The following is an 18,173-nucleotide window of genomic DNA, read 5'->3' as shown; positions in this document are numbered from 1 at the left end:
TGCGCGCAGTACGTGACGGATGCGATCATACCAGCACTAATGCACCGGATCCCATCAGAACTCCGAAGTTAAGCGTGCTTGGGCGAGAGTAGTACTAGGATGGGTGACCCCCTGGGAAGTCCTCGTGTTGCATCCCCCACCCTCTTTTTAATCTTTCTTTTAAACCGCTGGACCGCTCGCTAAGGGTACTATCCTTTTAAACCGCTAAACCGCTAAGCGAGAGAAGTTGCGCGGAGAGAGAGGGTCAAGTACATTTTGCGCGCAGTACGTGACGGATGCGATCATACCAGCACTAATGCACCGGATCCCATCAGAACTCCGAAGTTAAGCGTGCTTGGGCGAGAGTAGTACTAGGATGGGTGACCCCCTGGGAAGTCCTCGTGTTGCATCCCCCACCCTCTTTTTAATCTTTCTTTTAAACCGCTGGACCGCTCGCTAAGGGTACTATCCTTTTAAACCGCTAAACCGCTAAGCGAGAGAAGTTGCGCGGAGAGAGAGGGTCAAGTACATTTTGCGCGCAGTACGTGACGGATGCGATCATACCAGCACTAATGCACCGGATCCCATCAGAACTCCGAAGTTAAGCGTGCTTGGGCGAGAGTAGTACTAGGATGGGTGACCCCCTGGGAAGTCCTCGTGTTGCATCCCCCACCCTCTTTTTAATCTTTCTTTTAAACCGCTGGACCGCTCGCTAAGGGTACTATCCTTTTAAACCGCTAAACCGCTAAGCGAGAGAAGTTGCGCGGAGAGAGAGGGTCAAGTACATTTTGCGCGCAGTACGTGACGGATGCGATCATACCAGCACTAATGCACCGGATCCCATCAGAACTCCGAAGTTAAGCGTGCTTGGGCGAGAGTAGTACTAGGATGGGTGACCCCCTGGGAAGTCCTCGTGTTGCATCCCCCACCCTCTTTTTAATCTTTCTTTTAAACCGCTGGACCGCTCGCTAAGGGTACTATCCTTTTAAACCGCTAAACCGCTAAGCGAGAGAAGTTGCGCGGAGAGAGAGGGTCAAGTACATTTTGCGCGCAGTACGTGACGGATGCGATCATACCAGCACTAATGCACCGGATCCCATCAGAACTCCGAAGTTAAGCGTGCTTGGGCGAGAGTAGTACTAGGATGGGTGACCCCCTGGGAAGTCCTCGTGTTGCATCCCCCACCCTCTTTTTAATCTTTCTTTTAAACCGCTGGACCGCTCGCTAAGGGTACTATCCTTTTAAACCGCTAAACCGCTAAGCGAGAGAAGTTGCGCGGAGAGAGAGGGTCAAGTACATTTTGCGCGCAGTACGTGACGGATGCGATCATACCAGCACTAATGCACCGGATCCCATCAGAACTCCGAAGTTAAGCGTGCTTGGGCGAGAGTAGTACTAGGATGGGTGACCCCCTGGGAAGTCCTCGTGTTGCATCCCCCACCCTCTTTTTAATCTTTCTTTTAAACCGCTGGACCGCTCGCTAAGGGTACTATCCTTTTAAACCGCTAAACCGCTAAGCGAGAGAAGTTGCGCGGAGAGAGAGGGTCAAGTACATTTTGCGCGCAGTACGTGACGGATGCGATCATACCAGCACTAATGCACCGGATCCCATCAGAACTCCGAAGTTAAGCGTGCTTGGGCGAGAGTAGTACTAGGATGGGTGACCCCCTGGGAAGTCCTCGTGTTGCATCCCCCACCCTCTTTTTAATCTTTCTTTTAAACCGCTGGACCGCTCGCTAAGGGTACTATCCTTTTAAACCGCTAAACCGCTAAGCGAGAGAAGTTGCGCGGAGAGAGAGGGTCAAGTACATTTTGCGCGCAGTACGTGACGGATGCGATCATACCAGCACTAATGCACCGGATCCCATCAGAACTCCGAAGTTAAGCGTGCTTGGGCGAGAGTAGTACTAGGATGGGTGACCCCCTGGGAAGTCCTCGTGTTGCATCCCCCACCCTCTTTTTAATCTTTCTTTTAAACCGCTGGACCGCTCGCTAAGGGTACTATCCTTTTAAACCGCTAAACCGCTAAGCGAGAGAAGTTGCGCGGAGAGAGAGGGTCAAGTACATTTTGCGCGCAGTACGTGACGGATGCGATCATACCAGCACTAATGCACCGGATCCCATCAGAACTCCGAAGTTAAGCGTGCTTGGGCGAGAGTAGTACTAGGATGGGTGACCCCCTGGGAAGTCCTCGTGTTGCATCCCCCACCCTCTTTTTAATCTTTCTTTTAAACCGCTGGACCGCTCGCTAAGGGTACTATCCTTTTAAACCGCTAAACCGCTAAGCGAGAGAAGTTGCGCGGAGAGAGAGGGTCAAGTACATTTTGCGCGCAGTACGTGACGGATGCGATCATACCAGCACTAATGCACCGGATCCCATCAGAACTCCGAAGTCAAGCGTGTTTGGGCGAGAGTAGTACTAGGATGGGTGACCCCCTGGGAAGTCCTCGTGTTGCATCCCCCACCCTCTTTTTAATCTTTCTTTTAAACCGCTGGACCGCTCGCTAAGGATACTATCCTTTTAAACCGCTAAACCGCTAAGCGAGAGAAGTTGCGCGGAGAGCGAGGGTCAAGTACATTTTGCGCGCAGTACGTGTCGGATGCGATCATACCAGCACTAATGCATCGGATCCCATCAGAACTCCGAAGTTAAGCGTGCTTGGGCGAGAGTAGTACTAGGGTGGGTGACCCCCTGGGAAGTCCTCGTGTTGCATCCCCCACCCTCTTTTTAATCTTTCTTTTAAACCGCTGGACCGCTCGCTAAGGGTACTATCCTTTTAAACCGCTAAACCGCTAAGCGAGAGAAGTTGCGCGGAGAGAGAGGGTCAAGTACATTTTGCGCGCAGTACGTGACGGATGCGATCATACCAGCACTAATGCACCGGATCCCATCAGAACTCCGAAGTTAAGCGTGCTTGGGCGAGAGTAGTACTAGGATGGGTGACCCCCTGGGAAGTCCTCGTGTTGCATCCCCCACCCTCTTTTTAATCTTTCTTTTAAACCGCTGGACCGCTCGCTAAGGGTACTATCCTTTTAAACCGCTAAACCGCTAAGCGAGAGAAGTTGCGCGGAGAGAGAGGGTCAAGTACATTTTGCGCGCAGTACGTGACGGATGCGATCATACCAGCACTAATGCACCGGATCCTATCAGAACTCCGAAGTCAAGCGTGCTTGGGCGAGAGTAGTACTAGGATGGGTGACCCCCTGGGAAGTCCTCGTGTTGCATCCCCCACCCTCTTTTTACTCTTTCTTTTAAACCGCTCGACCGCTCGCTAAGGATACTATCCTTTTAAACCGCTAAGCGAGAGAAGTTCCGCGGAGAGAGAGGGTCAAGTACCTTTTGCGCGCAGTACGTGACGGATGCGATCATACCAGCACTAATGCACCGGATCCCATCAGAACTCCGAAGTTAAGCGTGCTTGGGCGAGAGTAGAGTACTAGGATGGGTGACCCCCTGGGAAGTCCTCGTGTTGCATCCCCCACCCTCTTTTTAATCTTTCTTTTAAACCGCTGGACCGCTCGCTAAGGGTACTATCCTTTTAAACCGCTAAGCGAGAGAAGTTGCGCGGAGAGAGAGGGTCAAGTACATTTTGCGCGCAGTACGTGACGGATGCGATCATACCAGCACTAATGCACCGGATCCCATCAGAACTCCGAAGTCAAGCGTGCTTGGGCGAGAGTAGTACTAGGATGGGTGACCCCATGGGAAGTCCTCGTGTTGCATCCCCCACCCTCTTTTTAATCTTTCTTTTAAACCGCTGGACCGCTCGCTAAGGGTACTATCCTTTTAAACCGCTAAACCGCTAAGCGAGAGAAGTTGCGCGGAGAGAGAGGGTCAAGTACATTTTGCGCGCAGTACGTGACGGATGCGATCATACCAGCACTAATGCACTGAATCCCATCAGAACTCCGAAGTGAAGCGTGCTTGGGCGAGAGTAGTACTAGGATGGGTGACCCCCTGGGAAGTCCTCGTGTTGCATCCCCCACCCTCTTTTTAATCTTTCTTTTAAACCGCTGGACCGCTCGCTAAGGGTACTATCCTTTTAAACCGCTAAACCGCTAAGCGAGAGAAGTTGCGCGGAGAGAGAGGGTCAAGTACATTTTGCGCGCAGTACGTGACGGATGCGATCATACCAGCACTAATGCACCGGATCCCATCAGAACTCCGAAGTTAAGCGTGCTTGGGCGAGAGTAGTACTAGGATGGGTGACCCCCTGGGAAGTCCTCGTGTTGCATCCCCCACCCTCTTTTTAATCTTTCTTTTAAACCGCTGGACCGCTCGCTAAGGGTACTATCCTTTTAAACCGCTAAACCGCTAAGTGAGAGAAGTTGCGCGGAGAGAGAGGGTCAAGTACATTTTGCGCGCAGTACGTGATAGATGCAATCATACCAGCACTAATGCACCGAATCCCATCAGAACTCCGAAGTGAAGCGTGCTTGGGCGAGAGTAGTACTAGGATGGGTGACCCCCTGGGAAGTCCTCGTGTTGCATCCCCCACCCTCTTTTTATTCTTTCTTTTAAACCGCTGGACCGCTCGCTAAGGGTACTATCCTTTTAAACCGCTAAACCGCTAAGCGAGAGAAGTTGCGCGGAGAGAGAGGGTCAAGTACATTTTGCGCGCAGTACGTGACGGATGCGATCATACCAGCACTAATGCACCGGATCCCATCAGAACTCCGAAGTCAAGCGTGCTTGGGCGAGAGTAGTACTAGGATGGGTGACCCCCTGGGAAGTCCTCGTGTTGCATCCCCCACCCTCTTTTTAATCTTTCTTTTAAACCGCTGGACCGCTCGCTAAGGGTACTATCCTTTTAAACCGCTAAACCGCTAAGCGAGAGAAGTTGCGCGGAGAGAGAGGGTCAAGTACATTTTGCGCGCAGTACGTGACGGATGCGATCATACCAGCACTAATGCACCGGATCCCATCAGAACTCCGAAGTTAAGCGTGCTTGGGCGAGAGTAGTACTAGGATGGGTGACCCCCTGGGAAGTCCTCGTGTTGCATCCCCCACCCTCTTTTTAATCTTTCTTTTAAACCGCTGGACCGCTCGCTAAGGATACTATCCTTTTAAACCGCTAAACCGCAAAGCGAGAGAAGTTGCGCGGAGAGAGAGGGTCAAGTACATTTTACGCGCAGTACGACACGGATGCGATCATACCAGCACTAATGCACCGGATCCCATCAGAACTCCGAAGTTAAGCGTGCTTGGGCGAGAGTAGTACTAGGATGGGTGACCCCCTGGGAAGTCCTCGTGTTGCATCCCCCACCCTCTTTTTAATCTTTCTTTTAAACCGCTGGACCGCTCGCTAAGGGTACTATCCTTTTAAACCGCTAAACCGCTAAGCGAGAGAAGTTGCGCGGAGAGAGAGGGTCAAGTACATTTTACGCGCAGTACGACACGGATGCGATCATACCAGCACTAATGCACCGGATCCCATCAGAACTCCGAAGTTAAGCGTGCTTGGGCGAGAGTAGTACTAGGATGGGTGACCCCTTGGGAAGTCCTCGTGTTGCATCCCCCCCCTCTTTTTAATCTTTCTTTTAAACCGCTGGACCGCTCGCTAAGGGTACTATCCTTTTAAACCGCTAAACCGCTAAGCGAGAGAAGTTGCGCGGAGAGAGAGGGTCAAGTACATTTTGCGCGCAGTATATGACGGATGCAAGCATACCAGCACTAATGCACCGGATCCCATCAGAACTCCGAAGTCAAGCGTGTTTGGGCGAGAGTAGTACTAGGATGGGTGACCCCTTGGGAAGTCCTCGTGTTGCATCCCCACCCTCTTTTTAATCTTTCTTTTAAACCGCCTGGACCGCTCGCTAAGGGTACTATCCTTTTAAACCGCTAAACCGCTAAGCGAGAGAAGTTGCGCGGAGAGAGAGGGTCAAGTACATTTTGCGCGCAGTACGTGACGGATGCGATCATACCAGCACTAATGCACCGGATCCCATCAGAACTCCGAAGTTAAGCGTGCTTGGGCGAGAGTAGTACTAGGATGGGTGACCCCCTGGGAAGTCCTCGTGTTGCATCCCCCACCCTCTTTTTAATCTTTCTTTTAAACCGCTGGACCGCTCGCTAAGGGTACTATCCTTTTAAACCGCTAAACCGCTAAGTGAGAGAAGTTGCGCGGAGAGAGAGAGTCAAGTACATTTTGCGCGCAGTACGTGACGGATGCGATCATACCAGCACTAATGCACCGAATCCCATCAGGACTCCGAAGTTGAACGTGCTTGGGCGAGAGTAGTACTAGGATGGGTGACCCCCTGGGAAGTCCTCGTGTTGCATCCCCCACCCTCTTTGTAATCTTTCTTTTAAACCGCTGGACCGCTCGCTAAGGGTACTATCCTTTTAAACCGCTAAACCGCTAAGCGAGAGAAGTTGCGCGGAGAGAGAGGGTCAAGTACATTTTGCGCGCAGTACGTGACGGATGCGATCATACCAGCACTAATGCACCGGATCCCATCAGAACTCCGAAGTTAAGCGTGCTTGGGCGAGAGTAGTACTAGGATGGGTGACCCCCTGGGAAGTCCTCGTGTTGCATCCCCCACCCTCTTTTTAATCTTTCTTTTAAACCGCTGGACCGCTCGCTAAGGGTACTATCCTTTTAAACCGCTAAACCGCTAAGCGAGAGAAGTTGCGCGGAGAGAGAGGGTCAAGTACATTTTGCGCGCAGTACGTGACGGATGCGATCATACCAGCACTAATGCACCGGATCCCATCAGAACTCCGAAGTCAAGCGTGCTTGGGCGAGAGTAGTACTAGGATGGGTGACCCCCTGGGAAGTCCTCGTGTTGCATCCCCCACCCTCTTTTTAATCTTTCTTTTAAACCGCTGGACCGCTCGCTAAGGGTACTATCCTTTTAAACCGCTAAACCGCTAAGCGAGAGAAGTTGCGCGGAGAGAGAGGGTCAAGTACATTTTGCGCGCAGTACGTGACGGATGCGATCATACCAGCACTAATGCACCGGATCCCATCAGAACTCCGAAGTTAAGCGTGCTTGGGCGAGAGTAGTACTAGGATGGGTGACCCCCTGGGAAGTCCTCGTGTTGCATCCCCCACCCTCTTTTTAATCTTTCTTTTAAACCGCTGGACCGCTCGCTAAGGGTACTATCCTTTTAAACCGCTAAACCGCTAAGCGAGAGAAGTTGCGCGGAGAGAGAGGGTCAAGTACATTTTGCGCGCAGTACGTGACGGATGCGATCATACCAGCACTAATGCACCGGATCCCATCAGAACTCCGAAGTTAAGCGTGCTTGGGCGAGAGTAGTACTAGGATGGGTGACCCCCTGGGAAGTCCTCGTGTTGCATCCCCCACCCTCTTTTTAATCTTTCTTTTAAACCGCTGGACCGCTCGCTAAGGGTACTATCCTTTTAAACCGCTAAACCGCTAAGCGAGACAAGTTGCGCGGAGAGAGAGGGTCAAGTACATTTTGCGCGCAGTACGTGACGGATGCGATCATACCAGCACTAATGCACCGGATCCCATCAGAACTCCGAAGTTAAGCGTGCTTAGGCGAGAGTAGTACTAGGATGGGTGACCCCCTGGGAAGTCTTCGTGTTGCATCCCCCACCCTCTTTTTAATCTTTCTTTTAAACCGCTGGACCGCTCGCTAAGGGTACTATCCTTTTAAACCGCTAAACCGCTAAGCGAGAGAAGTTGCGCGGAGAGAGAGGGTCAAGTACATTTTGCGCGCAGTACGTGACGGATGCGATCATACCAGCACTAATGCACCGGATCCCATCAGAACTCCGAAGTTAAGCGTGCTTGGGCGAGAGTAGTACTAGGATGGGTGACCCCCTGGGAAGTCCTCGTGTTGCATCCCCCACCCTCTTTTTAATCTTTCTTTTAAACCGCTGGACCGCTCGCTAAGGGTACTATCCTTTTAAACCGCTAAACCGCTAAGCGAGAGAAGTTGCGCGGAGAGAGAGGGTCAAGTACATTTTGCGCGCAGTACGTGACGGATGCGATCATACCAGCACTAATGCACCGGATCCCATCAGAACTCCGAAGTTAAGCGTGCTTGGGCGAGAGTAGTACTAGGATGGGTGACCCCCTGGGAAGTCCTCGTGTTGAATCCGCACCCTCTTTTTAATCTTTCTTTTAAACCGCTGGACCGCTCGCTAAGGGTACTATCCTTTTAAACCGCTAAACCGCTAAGCGAGAGAAGTTGCGCGGAGAGAGAGGGTCAAGTACATTTTGCGCGCAGTATATGACGGATGCAATCATACCAGCACTAATGCATCGGATCCCATCAGAACTCCGAAGCTAAGCGTGCTTGGGCGAGAGTAGTACTAGGATGGGTGACCCCCTGGGAAGTCCTCGTGTTGCATCCGCACCCTCTTTTTAATCTTTCTTTAAACCGCTGGACCGCTCGCTAAGGATACTATCCTTTTAAACCGCTAGACCGCTAAGCGAGAGAAGTTGCGCGGAGAGAGGGGGTCAAGAACATTTTGCGCGCAGTATATGACGGATGCAATCATACCAGCACTAATGCATCGGATCCCATCAGAACTCCGAAGCTAAGCGTGCTTGGGCGAGAGTAGTACTAGGATGGGTGACCCGCTGGGAAGTCCTCGTGTTGCATCCGCACCCTCTTTTTAATCTTTCTTTAAACCGCTGGACCGCTCGCTAAGGATACTATCCTTTTAAACCGCTAGACCGCTAAGCGAGAGAAGTTGCGCGGAGAGAGGGGGTCAAGAACATTTTGCGCGCAGTATATGACGGATGCAATCATACCAGCACTAATGCATCGGATCCCATCAGAACTCCGAAGCTAAGCGTGCTTGGGCGAGAGTAGTACTAGGATGGGTGACCCGCTGGGAAGTCCTCGTGTTGCATCCGCACCCTCTTTTTAATCTTTCTTTAAACCGCTGGACCGCTCGCTAAGGATACTATCCTTTTAAACCGCTAGACCGCTAAGCGAGAGAAGTTGCGCGGAGAGAGGGGGTCAAGAACATTTTGCGCGCAGTATATGACGGATGCAATCATACCAGCACTAATGCATCGGATCCCATCAGAACTCCGAAGCTAAGCGTGCTTGGGCGAGAGTAGTACTAGGATGGGTGACCCGCTGGGAAGTCCTCGTGTTGCATCCGCACCCTCTTTTTAATCTTTCTTTTAAACGCTGGACCGCTCGCTAAGGATACTATCCTTTTAAACCGCTAAACCGCTAAGCGAGAGAAGTTGCGCGGAGAGAGAGGGTCAAGTACATTTTGCGCGCAGTATATGACGGATGCAATCATACCAGCACTAATGCACCGGATCCCATCAGAACTCCGAAGTTAAGCGTGTTTGGGCGAGAGTAGTACTAGGATGGGTGACCCCTTGGGAAGTCCTCGTGTTGCATCCCCACCCTCTTTTTAATCTTTCTTTTAAACCGCCTGGACCGCTCGCTAAGGGTACTATCCTTTTAAACCGCTAAACCGCTAAGCGAGAGAAGTTGCGCGGAGAGAGAGGGTCAAGTACATTTTGCGCGCAGTACGTGACGGATGCGATCATACCAGCACTAATGCACCGGATCCCATCAGAACTCCGAAGTTAAGCGTGCTTGGGCGAGAGTAGTACTAGGATGGGTGACCCCCTGGGAAGTCCTCGTGTTGCATCCCTCACCCTCTTTGTAATCTTTCTTTTAAACCGCTGGACCGCTCGCTAAGGGTACTATCCTTTTAAACCGCTAGACCGCTAAGCGAGAGAAGTTGCGCGGAGAGAGAGGGTCAAGTACATTTTGCGCGCAGTACGTGACGGATGCGATCATACCAGCACTAATGCACCGGATCCCATCAGAACTCCGAAGTTAAGCGTGCTTGGGCGAGAGTAGTACTAGGATGGGTGACCCCCTGGGAAGTCCTCGTGTTGCATCCCCCACCCTCTTTTTAATCTTTCTTTTAAACCGCTGGACCGCTCGCTAAGGGTACTATCCTTTTAAACCGCTAAACCGCTAAGCGAGAGAAGTTGCGCGGAGAGAGAGGGTCAAGTACATTTTGCGCGCAGTACGTGACGGATGCGATCATACCAGCACTAATGCACCGGATCCCATCAGAACTCCGAAGTTAAGCGTGCTTGGGCGAGAGTAGTACTAGGATGGGTGACCCCCTGGGAAGTCCTCGTGTTGCATCCCCCACCCTCTTTTTAATCTTTCTTTTAAACCGCTGGACCGCTCGCTAAGGGTACTATCCTTTTAAACCGCTAAACCGCTAAGCGAGAGAAGTTGCGCGGAGAGAGAGGGTCAAGTACATTTTGCGCGCAGTACGTGACGGATGCGATCATACCAGCACTAATGCACCGGATCCCATCAGAACTCCGAAGTTAAGCGTGCTTGGGCGAGAGTAGTACTAGGATGGGTGACCCCCTGGGAAGTCCTCGTGTTGCATCCCCCACCCTCTTTTTAATCTTTCTTTTAAACCGCTGGACCGCTCGCTAAGGGTACTATCCTTTTAAACCGCTAAACCGCTAAGCGAGAGAAGTTGCGCGGAGAGAGAGGGTCAAGTACATTTTGCGCGCAGTACGTGACGGATGCGATCATACCAGCACTAATGCACCGGATCCCATCAGAACTCCGAAGTTAAGCGTGCTTGGGCGAGAGTAGTACTAGGATGGGTGACCCCCTGGGAAGTCCTCGTGTTGCATCCCCCACCCTCTTTTTAATCTTTCTTTTAAACCGCTGGACCGCTCGCTAAGGGTACTATCCTTTTAAACCGCTAAACCGCTAAGCGAGAGAAGTTGCGCGGAGAGAGAGGGTCAAGTACATTTTGCGCGCAGTACGTGACGGATGCGATCATACCAGCACTAATGCACCGGATCCCATCAGAACTCCGAAGTTAAGCGTGCTTGGGCGAGAGTAGTACTAGGATGGGTGACCCCCTGGGAAGTCCTCGTGTTGCATCCCCCACCCTCTTTTTAATCTTTCTTTTAAACCGCTGGACCGCTCGCTAAGGGTACTATCCTTTTAAACCGCTAAACCGCTAAGCGAGAGAAGTTGCGCGGAGAGAGAGGGTCAAGTACATTTTGCGCGTAGTACGTAACGGATGCGATCATACCAGCACTAATGCACCGGATTCCATCAGAACTCCGAAGTGAAGCGTGCTTTGGCGAGAGTAGTACTAGGATGGGTGACCCCCTGGGAAGTCCTCGTGTTGCATCCCCCACCCTCTTTTTAATCTTTCTTTTAAACCGCTGGACCGCTCGCTAAGGGTACTATCCTTTTAAACCGCTAAACCGCTAAGCGAGAGAAGTTGCGCGGAGAGAGAGGGTCAAGTACATTTTGCGCGCAGTACGTGACGGATGCGATCATACCAGCACTAATGCACCGGATCCCATCAGAACTCCGAAGTTAAGCGTGCTTGGGCGAGAGTAGTACTAGGATGGGTGACCCCCTAGGAAGTCCTCGTGTTGCATCCCCCACCCTCTTTTTAATCTTTCTTTTAAACCGCTGGACCGCTCGCTAAGGATACTATCCTTTTAAACCTCTAAACCGCTAAGCGAGAGAAGTTGCGCGGAGAGAGAGGGTCAAGTACATTTTGCGCGCAGTACGTGACGGATGCGATCATACCAGCACTAATGCACCGGATCCCATCAGAACTCCGAAGTCAAGCGTGCTTGGGCGAGAGTAGTACTAGGATTGGTGACCCCCTGGGGAGTCCTCGTGTTGCATCCCCCACCCTCTTTTTAATCTTTCTTTTAATCCGCTGGACCGCTCGCTAAGGGTACTATCCTTTTAAACCGCTAAACCGCTAAGCGAGAGAAGTTGCGCGGAGAGAGAGGGTCAAGTACATTTTGCGCGCAGTACGTGACGGATGCGATCATACCAGCCCTAATGCCCCGGATCCCATCAGAACTCCGAAGTGAAGCGTGCTTTGGCGAGAGTAGTACTAGGATGGGTGACCCCCTGGGGCGAGAGAAGTTGCGCGGAGAGAGAGGGTCAAGTACATTTTGCGCGCAGTACGTGACGGATGCGATCATACCAGCCCTAATGCCCCGGATCCCATCAGAACTCCGAAGTGAAGCGTGCTTTGGCGAGAGTAGTACTAGGATGGGTGACCCCCTGGGGCGAGAGAAGTTGCGCGGAGAGAGAGGGTCAAGTACATTTTGCGCGCAGTACGTGACGGATGCGATCATACCAGCCCTAATGCCCCGGATCCCATCAGAACTCCGAAGTGAAGCGTGCTTTGGCGAGAGTAGTACTAGGATGGGTGACCCCCTGGGGCGAGAGAAGTTGCGCGGAGAGAGAGGGTCAAGTACATTTTGCGCGCAGTACGTGACGGATGCGATCATACCAGCCCTAATGCCCCGGATCCCATCAGAACTCCGAAGTGAAGCGTGCTTTGGCGAGAGTAGTACTAGGATGGGTGACCCCCTGGGGCGAGAGAAGTTGCGCGGAGAGAGAGGGTCAAGTACATTTTGCGCGCAGTACGTGACGGATGCGATCATACCAGCCCTAATGCCCCGGATCCCATCAGAACTCCGAAGTGAAGCGTGCTTTGGCGAGAGTAGTACTAGGATGGGTGACCCCCTGGGGCGAGAGAAGTTGCGCGGAGAGAGAGGGTCAAGTACATTTTGCGCGTAGTACGTAACGGATGCGATCATACCAGCACTAATGCACCGGATCCCATCAGAACTCCGAAGTGAAGCGTGCTTTGGCGAGAGTAGTACTAGGATGGGTGACCCCCTGGGAAGTCCTCGTGTTGCATCCCCCACCCTCTTTTTAATCTTTCTTTTAAACCGCTGGACCGCTCGCTAAGGGTACTATCCTTTTAAACCGCTAAACCGCTAAGCGAGAGAAGTTGCGCGGAGAGAGAGGGTCAAGTACATTTTGCGCGCAGTACGTGACGGATGCGATCATACCAGCACTAATGCACCGGATCCCATCAGAACTCCGAAGTTAAGCGTGCTTGGGCGAGAGTAGTACTAGGATGGGTGACCCCCTGGGAAGTCCTCGTGTTGCATCCCCCACCCTCTTTTTAATCTTTCTTTTAAACCGCTGGACCGCTCGCTAAGGATACTATCCTTTTAAACCACTAAACCGCTAAGCGAGAGAAGTTGCGCGGAGAGAGAGGGTCAAGTACATTTTGCGCGCAGTACGTGACGGATGCGATCATACCAGCACTAATGCACCGGATCCCATCAGAACTCCGAAGTTAAGCGTGCTTGGGCGAGAGTAGTACTAGGATGGGTGACCCCCTGGGAAGTCCTCGTGTTGCATCCCCCACCCTCTTTTTAATCTTTCTTTTAATCCGCTGGACCGCTCGCTAAGGGTACTATCCTTTTAAACCGCTAAACCGCTAAGTGAGAGAAGTTGCGCGGATAGAGAGGGTCAAGTACATTTTGCGCGCAGTACGTGACGGATGCGATCATACCAGCACTAATGCATCGAATCCCATCAGGACTCCGAAGTTGAACGTGCTTGGGCGAGAGTAGTACTAGGATGGGTGACCCCCTGGGAAGTCCTCGTGTTGCATCCCCCACCCTCTTTTTAATCTTTCTTTTAAACCGCTGGACCGCTCGCTAAGGGTACTATCCTTTTAAACCGCTAAACCGCTAAGCGAGATAAGTTGCGCGGAGAGAGAGGGTCAAGTACATTTTGCGCGCAGTACGTGACGGATGCGATCATACCAGCACTAATGCACCGGATCCCATCAGAACTCCGAAGTTAAGCGTGCTTGGGCGAGAGTAGTACTAGGATGGGTGACCCCCTGGGAAGTCCTCGTGTTGCATCCCCCACCCTCTTTTTAATCTTTCTTTTAAACCGCTGGACCGCTCGCTAAGGGTACTATCCTTTTAAACCGCTAAACCGCTAAGCGAGAGAAGTTGCGCGGAGAGAGAGGGTCAAGTACATTTTGCGCGCAGTACGTGACGGATGCGATCATACCAGCACTAATGCCCCGGATCCCATCAGAACTCCGAAGTCAAGCGTGCTTGGGCGAGAGTAGTACTAGGATGGGTGACCCCCTGGGAAGTCCTCGTGTTGCATCCCCCACCCTCTTTTTAATCTTTCTTTTAAACCGCTGGACCGCTCGCTAAGGGTACTATCCTTTTAAACACCTAAACCGCTAAGCGAGAGAAGTTGCGCGGAGAGAGAGGGTCAAGTACATTTTGCGCGCAGTACGTGACGGATGCGATCATACCAGCACTAATGCACCGGATCCCATCAGAACTCCGAAGTTAAGCGTGCTTGGGCGAGAGTAGTACTAGGATGGGTGACCCCCTGGGAAGTCCTCGTGTTGCATCCCCCACCCTCTTTTTAATCTTTCTTTTAAACCGCTGGACCGCTCGCTAAGGGTACTATCCTTTTAAACCGCTAAACCGCTAAGCGAGAGAAGTTGCGCGGAGAGAGAGGGTCAAGTACATTTTGCGCGCAGTACGTGACGGATGCGATCATACCAGCACTAATGCACCGGATCCCATCAGAACTCCGAAGTTAAGCGTGCTTGGGCGAGAGTAGTACTAGGATGGGTGACCCCCTGGGAAGTCCTCGTGTTGCATCCCCCACCCTCTTTTTAATCTTTCTTTTAAACCGCTGGACCGCTCGCTAAGGGTACTATCCTTTTAAACCGCTAAACCGCTAAGCGAGAGAAGTTGCGCGGAGAGAGAGGGTCAAGTACATTTTGCGCGCAGTACGTGACGGATGCGATCATACCAGCACTAATGCACCGGATCCCATCAGAACTCCGAAGTTAAGCGTGCTTGGGCGAGAGTAGTACTAGGATGGGTGACCCCCTGGGAAGTCCTCGTGTTGCATCCCCCACCCTCTTTTTAATCTTTCTTTTAAACCGCTGGACCGCTCGCTAAGGGTACTATCCTTTTAAACCGCTAAACCGCTAAGCGAGAGAAGTTGCGCGGAGAGAGAGGGTCAAGTACATTTTGCGCGCAGTACGTGACGGATGCGATCATACCAGCACTAATGCACCGGATCCCATCAGAACTCCGAAGTTAAGCGTGCTTGGGCGAGAGTAGTACTAGGATGGGTGACCCCCTGGGAAGTCCTCGTGTTGCATCCCCCACCCTCTTTTTAATCTTTCTTTTAAACCGCTGGACCGCTCGCTAAGGGTACTATCCTTTTAAACCGCTAAACCGCTAAGCGAGAGAAGTTGCGCGGAGAGAGAGGGTCAAGTACATTTTGCGCGCAGTACGTGACGGATGCGATCATACCAGCACTAATGCACCGGATCCCATCAGAACTCCGAAGTTAAGCGTGCTTGGGCGAGAGTAGTACTAGGATGGGTGACCCCCTGGGAAGTCCTCGTGTTGCATCCCCCACCCTCTTTTTAATCTTTCTTTTAAACCGCTGGACCGCTCGCTAAGGGTACTATCCTTTTAAACCGCTAAACCGCTAAGCGAGAGAAGTTGCGCGGAGAGAGAGGGTCAAGTACATTTTGCGCGCAGTACGTGACGGATGCGATCATACCAGCACTAATGCACCGGATCCCATCAGAACTCCGAAGTTAAGCGTGCTTGGGCGAGAGTAGTACTAGGATGGGTGACCCCCTGGGAAGTCCTCGTGTTGCATCCCCCACCCTCTTTTTAATCTTTCTTTTAAACCGCTGGACCGCTCGCTAAGGGTACTATCCTTTTAAACCGCTAAACCGCTAAGCGAGAGAAGTTGCGCGGAGAGAGAGGGTCAAGTACATTTTGCGCGCAGTACGTGACGGATGCGATCATACCAGCACTAATGCACCGGATCCCATCAGAACTCCGAAGTTAAGCGTGCTTGGGCGAGAGTAGTACTAGGATGGGTGACCCCCTGGGAAGTCCTCGTGTTGCATCCCCCACCCTCTTTTTAATCTTTCTTTTAAACCGCTGGACCGCTCGCTAAGGGTACTATCCTTTTAAACCGCTAAACCGCTAAGCGAGAGAAGTTGCGCGGAGAGAGAGGGTCAAGTACATTTTGCGCGCAGTACGTGACGGATGCGATCATACCAGCACTAATGCACCGGATCCCATCAGAACTCCGAAGTTAAGCGTGCTTGGGCGAGAGTAGTACTAGGATGGGTGACCCCCTGGGAAGTCCTCGTGTTGCATCCCCCACCCTCTTTTTAATCTTTCTTTTAAACCGCTGGACCGCTCGCTAAGGGTACTATCCTTTTAAACCGCTAAACCGCTAAGCGAGAGAAGTTGCGCGGAGAGAGAGGGTCAAGTACATTTTGCGCGCAGTACGTGACGGATGCGATCATACCAGCACTAATGCACCGGATCCCATCAGAACTCCGAAGTTAAGCGTGCTTGGGCGAGAGTAGTACTAGGATGGGTGACCCCCTGGGAAGTCCTCGTGTTGCATCCCCCACCCTCTTTTTAATCTTTCTTTTAAACCGCTGGACCGCTCGCTAAGGGTACTATCCTTTTAAACCGCTAAACCGCTAAGCGAGAGAAGTTGCGCGGAGAGAGAGGGTCAAGTACATTTTGCGCGCAGTACGTGACGGATGCGATCATACCAGCACTAATGCACCGGATCCCATCAGAACTCCGAAGTTAAGCGTGCTTGGGCGAGAGTAGTACTAGGATGGGTGACCCCCTGGGAAGTCCTCGTGTTGCATCCCCCACCCTCTTTTTAATCTTTCTTTTAAACCGCTGGACCGCTCGCTAAGGGTACTATCCTTTTAAACCGCTAAACCGCTAAGCGAGAGAAGTTGCGCGGAGAGAGAGGGTCAAGTACATTTTGCGCGCAGTACGTGACGGATGCGATCATACCAGCACTAATGCACCGGATCCCATCAGAACTCCGAAGTTAAGCGTGCTTGGGCGAGAGTAGTACTAGGATGGGTGACCCCCTGGGAAGTCCTCGTGTTGCATCCCCCACCCTCTTTTTAATCTTTCTTTTAAACCGCTGGACCGCTCGCTAAGGGTACTATCCTTTTAAACCGCTAAACCGCTAAGCGAGAGAAGTTGCGCGGAGAGAGAGGGTCAAGTACATTTTGCGCGCAGTACGTGACGGATGCGATCATACCAGCACTAATGCACCGGATCCCATCAGAACTCCGAAGTTAAGCGTGCTTGGGCGAGAGTAGTACTAGGATGGGTGACCCCCTGGGAAGTCCTCGTGTTGCATCCCCCACCCTCTTTTTAATCTTTCTTTTAAACCGCTGGACCGCTCGCTAAGGGTACTATCCTTTTAAACCGCTAAACCGCTAAGCGAGAGAAGTTGCGCGGAGAGAGAGGGTCAAGTACATTTTGCGCGCAGTACGTGACGGATGCGATCATACCAGCACTAATGCACCGGATCCCATCAGAACTCCGAAGTTAAGCGTGCTTGGGCGAGAGTAGTACTAGGATGGGTGACCCCCTGGGAAGTCCTCGTGTTGCATCCCCCACCCTCTTTTTAATCTTTCTTTTAAACCGCTGGACCGCTCGCTAAGGGTACTATCCTTTTAAACCGCTAAACCGCTAAGCGAGAGAAGTTGCGCGGAGAGAGAGGGTCAAGTACATTTTGCGCGCAGTACGTGACGGATGCGATCATACCAGCACTAATGCACCGGATCCCATCAGAACTCCGAAGTTAAGCGTGCTTGGGCGAGAGTAGTACTAGGATGGGTGACCCCCTGGGAAGTCCTCGTGTTGCATCCCCCACCCTCTTTTTAATCTTTCTTTTAAACCGCTGGACCGCTCGCTAAGGGTACTATCCTTTTAAACCGCTAAACCGCTAAGCGAGAGAAGTTGCGCGGAGAGAGAGGGTCAAGTACATTTTGCGCGCAGTACGTGACGGATGCGATCATACCAGCACTAATGCACCGGATCCCATCAGAACTCCGAAGTTAAGCGTGCTTGGGCGAGAGTAGTACTAGGATGGGTGACCCCCTGGGAAGTCCTCGTGTTGCATCCCCCACCCTCTTTTTAATCTTTCTTTTAAACCGCTGGACCGCTCGCTAAGGGTACTATCCTTTTAAACCGCTAAACCGCTAAGCGAGAGAAGTTGCGCGGAGAGAGAGGGTCAAGTACATTTTGCGCGCAGTACGTGACGGATGCGATCATACCAGCACTAATGCACCGGATCCCATCAGAACTCCGAAGTTAAGCGTGCTTGGGCGAGAGTAGTACTAGGATGGGTGACCCCCTGGGAAGTCCTCGTGTTGCATCCCCCACCCTCTTTTTAATCTTTCTTTTAAACCGCTGGACCGCTCGCTAAGGGTACTATCCTTTTAAACCGCTAAACCGCTAAGCGAGAGAAGTTGCGCGGAGAGAGAGGGTCAAGTACATTTTGCGCGCAG

The 18,173-nt window shown here is 52.0% G+C and overlaps 68 non-coding genes across 68 annotated transcripts; all 68 read left to right on the top strand.

The window, feature by feature from the left end:
* The first annotated feature begins 17 nt into the window (after positions 1 to 17).
* On the top strand, positions 18 to 136 carry LOC116009513. Its single transcript, XR_004096773.1, has one exon. It is a non-coding gene; the product is annotated as a 5S ribosomal RNA (ribosomal RNA).
* A 137-nt stretch (positions 137 to 273) lies between these two features.
* Positions 274 to 392, top strand: LOC116009512. Its single transcript, XR_004096772.1, has one exon. It is a non-coding gene; the product is annotated as a 5S ribosomal RNA (ribosomal RNA).
* Positions 393 to 529: 137 nt separating this feature from the next.
* LOC116009510 lies at positions 530 to 648 on the top strand. Its single transcript, XR_004096771.1, has one exon. It is a non-coding gene; the product is annotated as a 5S ribosomal RNA (ribosomal RNA).
* A 137-nt stretch (positions 649 to 785) lies between these two features.
* On the top strand, positions 786 to 904 carry LOC116009509. The gene has a single exon (XR_004096770.1). It is a non-coding gene; the product is annotated as a 5S ribosomal RNA (ribosomal RNA).
* A 137-nt stretch (positions 905 to 1,041) lies between these two features.
* On the top strand, positions 1,042 to 1,160 carry LOC116009508. Its single transcript, XR_004096769.1, has one exon. It is a non-coding gene; the product is annotated as a 5S ribosomal RNA (ribosomal RNA).
* A 137-nt stretch (positions 1,161 to 1,297) lies between these two features.
* On the top strand, positions 1,298 to 1,416 carry LOC116009506. The gene has a single exon (XR_004096767.1). It is a non-coding gene; the product is annotated as a 5S ribosomal RNA (ribosomal RNA).
* Positions 1,417 to 1,553: 137 nt separating this feature from the next.
* LOC116009505 lies at positions 1,554 to 1,672 on the top strand. Its single transcript, XR_004096766.1, has one exon. It is a non-coding gene; the product is annotated as a 5S ribosomal RNA (ribosomal RNA).
* A 137-nt stretch (positions 1,673 to 1,809) lies between these two features.
* LOC116009504 lies at positions 1,810 to 1,928 on the top strand. Its single transcript, XR_004096765.1, has one exon. It is a non-coding gene; the product is annotated as a 5S ribosomal RNA (ribosomal RNA).
* A 137-nt stretch (positions 1,929 to 2,065) lies between these two features.
* LOC116009503 lies at positions 2,066 to 2,184 on the top strand. Its single transcript, XR_004096764.1, has one exon. It is a non-coding gene; the product is annotated as a 5S ribosomal RNA (ribosomal RNA).
* Positions 2,185 to 2,321: 137 nt separating this feature from the next.
* Positions 2,322 to 2,440, top strand: LOC116008254. The gene has a single exon (XR_004095649.1). It is a non-coding gene; the product is annotated as a 5S ribosomal RNA (ribosomal RNA).
* Positions 2,441 to 2,577: 137 nt separating this feature from the next.
* Positions 2,578 to 2,696, top strand: LOC116008208. Its single transcript, XR_004095605.1, has one exon. It is a non-coding gene; the product is annotated as a 5S ribosomal RNA (ribosomal RNA).
* A 137-nt stretch (positions 2,697 to 2,833) lies between these two features.
* LOC116009502 lies at positions 2,834 to 2,952 on the top strand. The gene has a single exon (XR_004096763.1). It is a non-coding gene; the product is annotated as a 5S ribosomal RNA (ribosomal RNA).
* Positions 2,953 to 3,089: 137 nt separating this feature from the next.
* LOC116008328 lies at positions 3,090 to 3,208 on the top strand. Its single transcript, XR_004095718.1, has one exon. It is a non-coding gene; the product is annotated as a 5S ribosomal RNA (ribosomal RNA).
* A 129-nt stretch (positions 3,209 to 3,337) lies between these two features.
* On the top strand, positions 3,338 to 3,458 carry LOC116008278. The gene has a single exon (XR_004095671.1). It is a non-coding gene; the product is annotated as a 5S ribosomal RNA (ribosomal RNA).
* A 129-nt stretch (positions 3,459 to 3,587) lies between these two features.
* LOC116008185 lies at positions 3,588 to 3,706 on the top strand. Its single transcript, XR_004095583.1, has one exon. It is a non-coding gene; the product is annotated as a 5S ribosomal RNA (ribosomal RNA).
* A 137-nt stretch (positions 3,707 to 3,843) lies between these two features.
* On the top strand, positions 3,844 to 3,962 carry LOC116008488. The gene has a single exon (XR_004095867.1). It is a non-coding gene; the product is annotated as a 5S ribosomal RNA (ribosomal RNA).
* Positions 3,963 to 4,099: 137 nt separating this feature from the next.
* LOC116009500 lies at positions 4,100 to 4,218 on the top strand. The gene has a single exon (XR_004096761.1). It is a non-coding gene; the product is annotated as a 5S ribosomal RNA (ribosomal RNA).
* A 137-nt stretch (positions 4,219 to 4,355) lies between these two features.
* LOC116008532 lies at positions 4,356 to 4,474 on the top strand. Its single transcript, XR_004095908.1, has one exon. It is a non-coding gene; the product is annotated as a 5S ribosomal RNA (ribosomal RNA).
* A 137-nt stretch (positions 4,475 to 4,611) lies between these two features.
* On the top strand, positions 4,612 to 4,730 carry LOC116008154. Its single transcript, XR_004095552.1, has one exon. It is a non-coding gene; the product is annotated as a 5S ribosomal RNA (ribosomal RNA).
* Positions 4,731 to 4,867: 137 nt separating this feature from the next.
* Positions 4,868 to 4,986, top strand: LOC116009499. Its single transcript, XR_004096760.1, has one exon. It is a non-coding gene; the product is annotated as a 5S ribosomal RNA (ribosomal RNA).
* A 137-nt stretch (positions 4,987 to 5,123) lies between these two features.
* On the top strand, positions 5,124 to 5,242 carry LOC116009498. Its single transcript, XR_004096759.1, has one exon. It is a non-coding gene; the product is annotated as a 5S ribosomal RNA (ribosomal RNA).
* Positions 5,243 to 5,379: 137 nt separating this feature from the next.
* LOC116008103 lies at positions 5,380 to 5,498 on the top strand. The gene has a single exon (XR_004095502.1). It is a non-coding gene; the product is annotated as a 5S ribosomal RNA (ribosomal RNA).
* Positions 5,499 to 5,634: 136 nt separating this feature from the next.
* On the top strand, positions 5,635 to 5,753 carry LOC116008491. Its single transcript, XR_004095870.1, has one exon. It is a non-coding gene; the product is annotated as a 5S ribosomal RNA (ribosomal RNA).
* A 137-nt stretch (positions 5,754 to 5,890) lies between these two features.
* On the top strand, positions 5,891 to 6,009 carry LOC116009497. The gene has a single exon (XR_004096758.1). It is a non-coding gene; the product is annotated as a 5S ribosomal RNA (ribosomal RNA).
* A 137-nt stretch (positions 6,010 to 6,146) lies between these two features.
* Positions 6,147 to 6,265, top strand: LOC116008710. The gene has a single exon (XR_004096074.1). It is a non-coding gene; the product is annotated as a 5S ribosomal RNA (ribosomal RNA).
* Positions 6,266 to 6,402: 137 nt separating this feature from the next.
* On the top strand, positions 6,403 to 6,521 carry LOC116009496. The gene has a single exon (XR_004096757.1). It is a non-coding gene; the product is annotated as a 5S ribosomal RNA (ribosomal RNA).
* A 137-nt stretch (positions 6,522 to 6,658) lies between these two features.
* On the top strand, positions 6,659 to 6,777 carry LOC116008153. Its single transcript, XR_004095551.1, has one exon. It is a non-coding gene; the product is annotated as a 5S ribosomal RNA (ribosomal RNA).
* A 137-nt stretch (positions 6,778 to 6,914) lies between these two features.
* On the top strand, positions 6,915 to 7,033 carry LOC116009493. The gene has a single exon (XR_004096755.1). It is a non-coding gene; the product is annotated as a 5S ribosomal RNA (ribosomal RNA).
* A 137-nt stretch (positions 7,034 to 7,170) lies between these two features.
* LOC116009492 lies at positions 7,171 to 7,289 on the top strand. The gene has a single exon (XR_004096754.1). It is a non-coding gene; the product is annotated as a 5S ribosomal RNA (ribosomal RNA).
* A 137-nt stretch (positions 7,290 to 7,426) lies between these two features.
* Positions 7,427 to 7,545, top strand: LOC116008380. Its single transcript, XR_004095767.1, has one exon. It is a non-coding gene; the product is annotated as a 5S ribosomal RNA (ribosomal RNA).
* Positions 7,546 to 7,682: 137 nt separating this feature from the next.
* LOC116009491 lies at positions 7,683 to 7,801 on the top strand. The gene has a single exon (XR_004096753.1). It is a non-coding gene; the product is annotated as a 5S ribosomal RNA (ribosomal RNA).
* A 137-nt stretch (positions 7,802 to 7,938) lies between these two features.
* LOC116008423 lies at positions 7,939 to 8,057 on the top strand. Its single transcript, XR_004095807.1, has one exon. It is a non-coding gene; the product is annotated as a 5S ribosomal RNA (ribosomal RNA).
* Positions 8,058 to 8,193: 136 nt separating this feature from the next.
* On the top strand, positions 8,194 to 8,312 carry LOC116008342. Its single transcript, XR_004095731.1, has one exon. It is a non-coding gene; the product is annotated as a 5S ribosomal RNA (ribosomal RNA).
* Positions 8,313 to 8,447: 135 nt separating this feature from the next.
* Positions 8,448 to 8,566, top strand: LOC116008481. Its single transcript, XR_004095860.1, has one exon. It is a non-coding gene; the product is annotated as a 5S ribosomal RNA (ribosomal RNA).
* A 135-nt stretch (positions 8,567 to 8,701) lies between these two features.
* On the top strand, positions 8,702 to 8,820 carry LOC116008479. The gene has a single exon (XR_004095859.1). It is a non-coding gene; the product is annotated as a 5S ribosomal RNA (ribosomal RNA).
* A 135-nt stretch (positions 8,821 to 8,955) lies between these two features.
* LOC116008478 lies at positions 8,956 to 9,074 on the top strand. Its single transcript, XR_004095858.1, has one exon. It is a non-coding gene; the product is annotated as a 5S ribosomal RNA (ribosomal RNA).
* A 135-nt stretch (positions 9,075 to 9,209) lies between these two features.
* LOC116008209 lies at positions 9,210 to 9,328 on the top strand. Its single transcript, XR_004095606.1, has one exon. It is a non-coding gene; the product is annotated as a 5S ribosomal RNA (ribosomal RNA).
* A 137-nt stretch (positions 9,329 to 9,465) lies between these two features.
* On the top strand, positions 9,466 to 9,584 carry LOC116009490. Its single transcript, XR_004096752.1, has one exon. It is a non-coding gene; the product is annotated as a 5S ribosomal RNA (ribosomal RNA).
* A 137-nt stretch (positions 9,585 to 9,721) lies between these two features.
* LOC116009488 lies at positions 9,722 to 9,840 on the top strand. Its single transcript, XR_004096751.1, has one exon. It is a non-coding gene; the product is annotated as a 5S ribosomal RNA (ribosomal RNA).
* Positions 9,841 to 9,977: 137 nt separating this feature from the next.
* LOC116009487 lies at positions 9,978 to 10,096 on the top strand. Its single transcript, XR_004096750.1, has one exon. It is a non-coding gene; the product is annotated as a 5S ribosomal RNA (ribosomal RNA).
* Positions 10,097 to 10,233: 137 nt separating this feature from the next.
* LOC116009486 lies at positions 10,234 to 10,352 on the top strand. The gene has a single exon (XR_004096749.1). It is a non-coding gene; the product is annotated as a 5S ribosomal RNA (ribosomal RNA).
* Positions 10,353 to 10,489: 137 nt separating this feature from the next.
* On the top strand, positions 10,490 to 10,608 carry LOC116009485. Its single transcript, XR_004096748.1, has one exon. It is a non-coding gene; the product is annotated as a 5S ribosomal RNA (ribosomal RNA).
* A 137-nt stretch (positions 10,609 to 10,745) lies between these two features.
* Positions 10,746 to 10,864, top strand: LOC116009484. The gene has a single exon (XR_004096747.1). It is a non-coding gene; the product is annotated as a 5S ribosomal RNA (ribosomal RNA).
* Positions 10,865 to 11,001: 137 nt separating this feature from the next.
* LOC116008527 lies at positions 11,002 to 11,120 on the top strand. The gene has a single exon (XR_004095904.1). It is a non-coding gene; the product is annotated as a 5S ribosomal RNA (ribosomal RNA).
* A 137-nt stretch (positions 11,121 to 11,257) lies between these two features.
* On the top strand, positions 11,258 to 11,376 carry LOC116008164. Its single transcript, XR_004095562.1, has one exon. It is a non-coding gene; the product is annotated as a 5S ribosomal RNA (ribosomal RNA).
* Positions 11,377 to 11,513: 137 nt separating this feature from the next.
* Positions 11,514 to 11,632, top strand: LOC116008679. Its single transcript, XR_004096046.1, has one exon. It is a non-coding gene; the product is annotated as a 5S ribosomal RNA (ribosomal RNA).
* A 917-nt stretch (positions 11,633 to 12,549) lies between these two features.
* Positions 12,550 to 12,668, top strand: LOC116008399. The gene has a single exon (XR_004095785.1). It is a non-coding gene; the product is annotated as a 5S ribosomal RNA (ribosomal RNA).
* Positions 12,669 to 12,805: 137 nt separating this feature from the next.
* LOC116009483 lies at positions 12,806 to 12,924 on the top strand. Its single transcript, XR_004096746.1, has one exon. It is a non-coding gene; the product is annotated as a 5S ribosomal RNA (ribosomal RNA).
* A 137-nt stretch (positions 12,925 to 13,061) lies between these two features.
* On the top strand, positions 13,062 to 13,180 carry LOC116009481. The gene has a single exon (XR_004096744.1). It is a non-coding gene; the product is annotated as a 5S ribosomal RNA (ribosomal RNA).
* Positions 13,181 to 13,317: 137 nt separating this feature from the next.
* On the top strand, positions 13,318 to 13,436 carry LOC116008818. The gene has a single exon (XR_004096173.1). It is a non-coding gene; the product is annotated as a 5S ribosomal RNA (ribosomal RNA).
* A 137-nt stretch (positions 13,437 to 13,573) lies between these two features.
* Positions 13,574 to 13,692, top strand: LOC116009480. Its single transcript, XR_004096743.1, has one exon. It is a non-coding gene; the product is annotated as a 5S ribosomal RNA (ribosomal RNA).
* A 137-nt stretch (positions 13,693 to 13,829) lies between these two features.
* On the top strand, positions 13,830 to 13,948 carry LOC116008260. The gene has a single exon (XR_004095654.1). It is a non-coding gene; the product is annotated as a 5S ribosomal RNA (ribosomal RNA).
* Positions 13,949 to 14,085: 137 nt separating this feature from the next.
* Positions 14,086 to 14,204, top strand: LOC116009479. Its single transcript, XR_004096742.1, has one exon. It is a non-coding gene; the product is annotated as a 5S ribosomal RNA (ribosomal RNA).
* Positions 14,205 to 14,341: 137 nt separating this feature from the next.
* On the top strand, positions 14,342 to 14,460 carry LOC116009477. Its single transcript, XR_004096741.1, has one exon. It is a non-coding gene; the product is annotated as a 5S ribosomal RNA (ribosomal RNA).
* Positions 14,461 to 14,597: 137 nt separating this feature from the next.
* Positions 14,598 to 14,716, top strand: LOC116009476. The gene has a single exon (XR_004096740.1). It is a non-coding gene; the product is annotated as a 5S ribosomal RNA (ribosomal RNA).
* A 137-nt stretch (positions 14,717 to 14,853) lies between these two features.
* LOC116009475 lies at positions 14,854 to 14,972 on the top strand. The gene has a single exon (XR_004096739.1). It is a non-coding gene; the product is annotated as a 5S ribosomal RNA (ribosomal RNA).
* Positions 14,973 to 15,109: 137 nt separating this feature from the next.
* On the top strand, positions 15,110 to 15,228 carry LOC116009474. The gene has a single exon (XR_004096738.1). It is a non-coding gene; the product is annotated as a 5S ribosomal RNA (ribosomal RNA).
* Positions 15,229 to 15,365: 137 nt separating this feature from the next.
* On the top strand, positions 15,366 to 15,484 carry LOC116009473. The gene has a single exon (XR_004096737.1). It is a non-coding gene; the product is annotated as a 5S ribosomal RNA (ribosomal RNA).
* Positions 15,485 to 15,621: 137 nt separating this feature from the next.
* Positions 15,622 to 15,740, top strand: LOC116009472. The gene has a single exon (XR_004096736.1). It is a non-coding gene; the product is annotated as a 5S ribosomal RNA (ribosomal RNA).
* A 137-nt stretch (positions 15,741 to 15,877) lies between these two features.
* On the top strand, positions 15,878 to 15,996 carry LOC116009471. The gene has a single exon (XR_004096735.1). It is a non-coding gene; the product is annotated as a 5S ribosomal RNA (ribosomal RNA).
* Positions 15,997 to 16,133: 137 nt separating this feature from the next.
* LOC116009469 lies at positions 16,134 to 16,252 on the top strand. The gene has a single exon (XR_004096733.1). It is a non-coding gene; the product is annotated as a 5S ribosomal RNA (ribosomal RNA).
* Positions 16,253 to 16,389: 137 nt separating this feature from the next.
* On the top strand, positions 16,390 to 16,508 carry LOC116009468. The gene has a single exon (XR_004096732.1). It is a non-coding gene; the product is annotated as a 5S ribosomal RNA (ribosomal RNA).
* Positions 16,509 to 16,645: 137 nt separating this feature from the next.
* Positions 16,646 to 16,764, top strand: LOC116009467. The gene has a single exon (XR_004096731.1). It is a non-coding gene; the product is annotated as a 5S ribosomal RNA (ribosomal RNA).
* A 137-nt stretch (positions 16,765 to 16,901) lies between these two features.
* Positions 16,902 to 17,020, top strand: LOC116009466. Its single transcript, XR_004096730.1, has one exon. It is a non-coding gene; the product is annotated as a 5S ribosomal RNA (ribosomal RNA).
* A 137-nt stretch (positions 17,021 to 17,157) lies between these two features.
* On the top strand, positions 17,158 to 17,276 carry LOC116009465. The gene has a single exon (XR_004096729.1). It is a non-coding gene; the product is annotated as a 5S ribosomal RNA (ribosomal RNA).
* Positions 17,277 to 17,413: 137 nt separating this feature from the next.
* Positions 17,414 to 17,532, top strand: LOC116009464. Its single transcript, XR_004096728.1, has one exon. It is a non-coding gene; the product is annotated as a 5S ribosomal RNA (ribosomal RNA).
* Positions 17,533 to 17,669: 137 nt separating this feature from the next.
* LOC116009463 lies at positions 17,670 to 17,788 on the top strand. Its single transcript, XR_004096727.1, has one exon. It is a non-coding gene; the product is annotated as a 5S ribosomal RNA (ribosomal RNA).
* Positions 17,789 to 17,925: 137 nt separating this feature from the next.
* LOC116009461 lies at positions 17,926 to 18,044 on the top strand. Its single transcript, XR_004096726.1, has one exon. It is a non-coding gene; the product is annotated as a 5S ribosomal RNA (ribosomal RNA).
* Positions 18,045 to 18,173: the final 129 nt, after the last annotated feature.

The sequence above is a fragment of the Ipomoea triloba genome, chromosome 16, assembly GCF_003576645.1.
Source record: "Ipomoea triloba cultivar NCNSP0323 chromosome 16, ASM357664v1".
Classification (NCBI taxonomy): Eukaryota; Viridiplantae; Streptophyta; class Magnoliopsida; order Solanales; family Convolvulaceae; genus Ipomoea; species Ipomoea triloba.
This window is presented reverse-complemented; position numbering and strand designations above follow the sequence as displayed.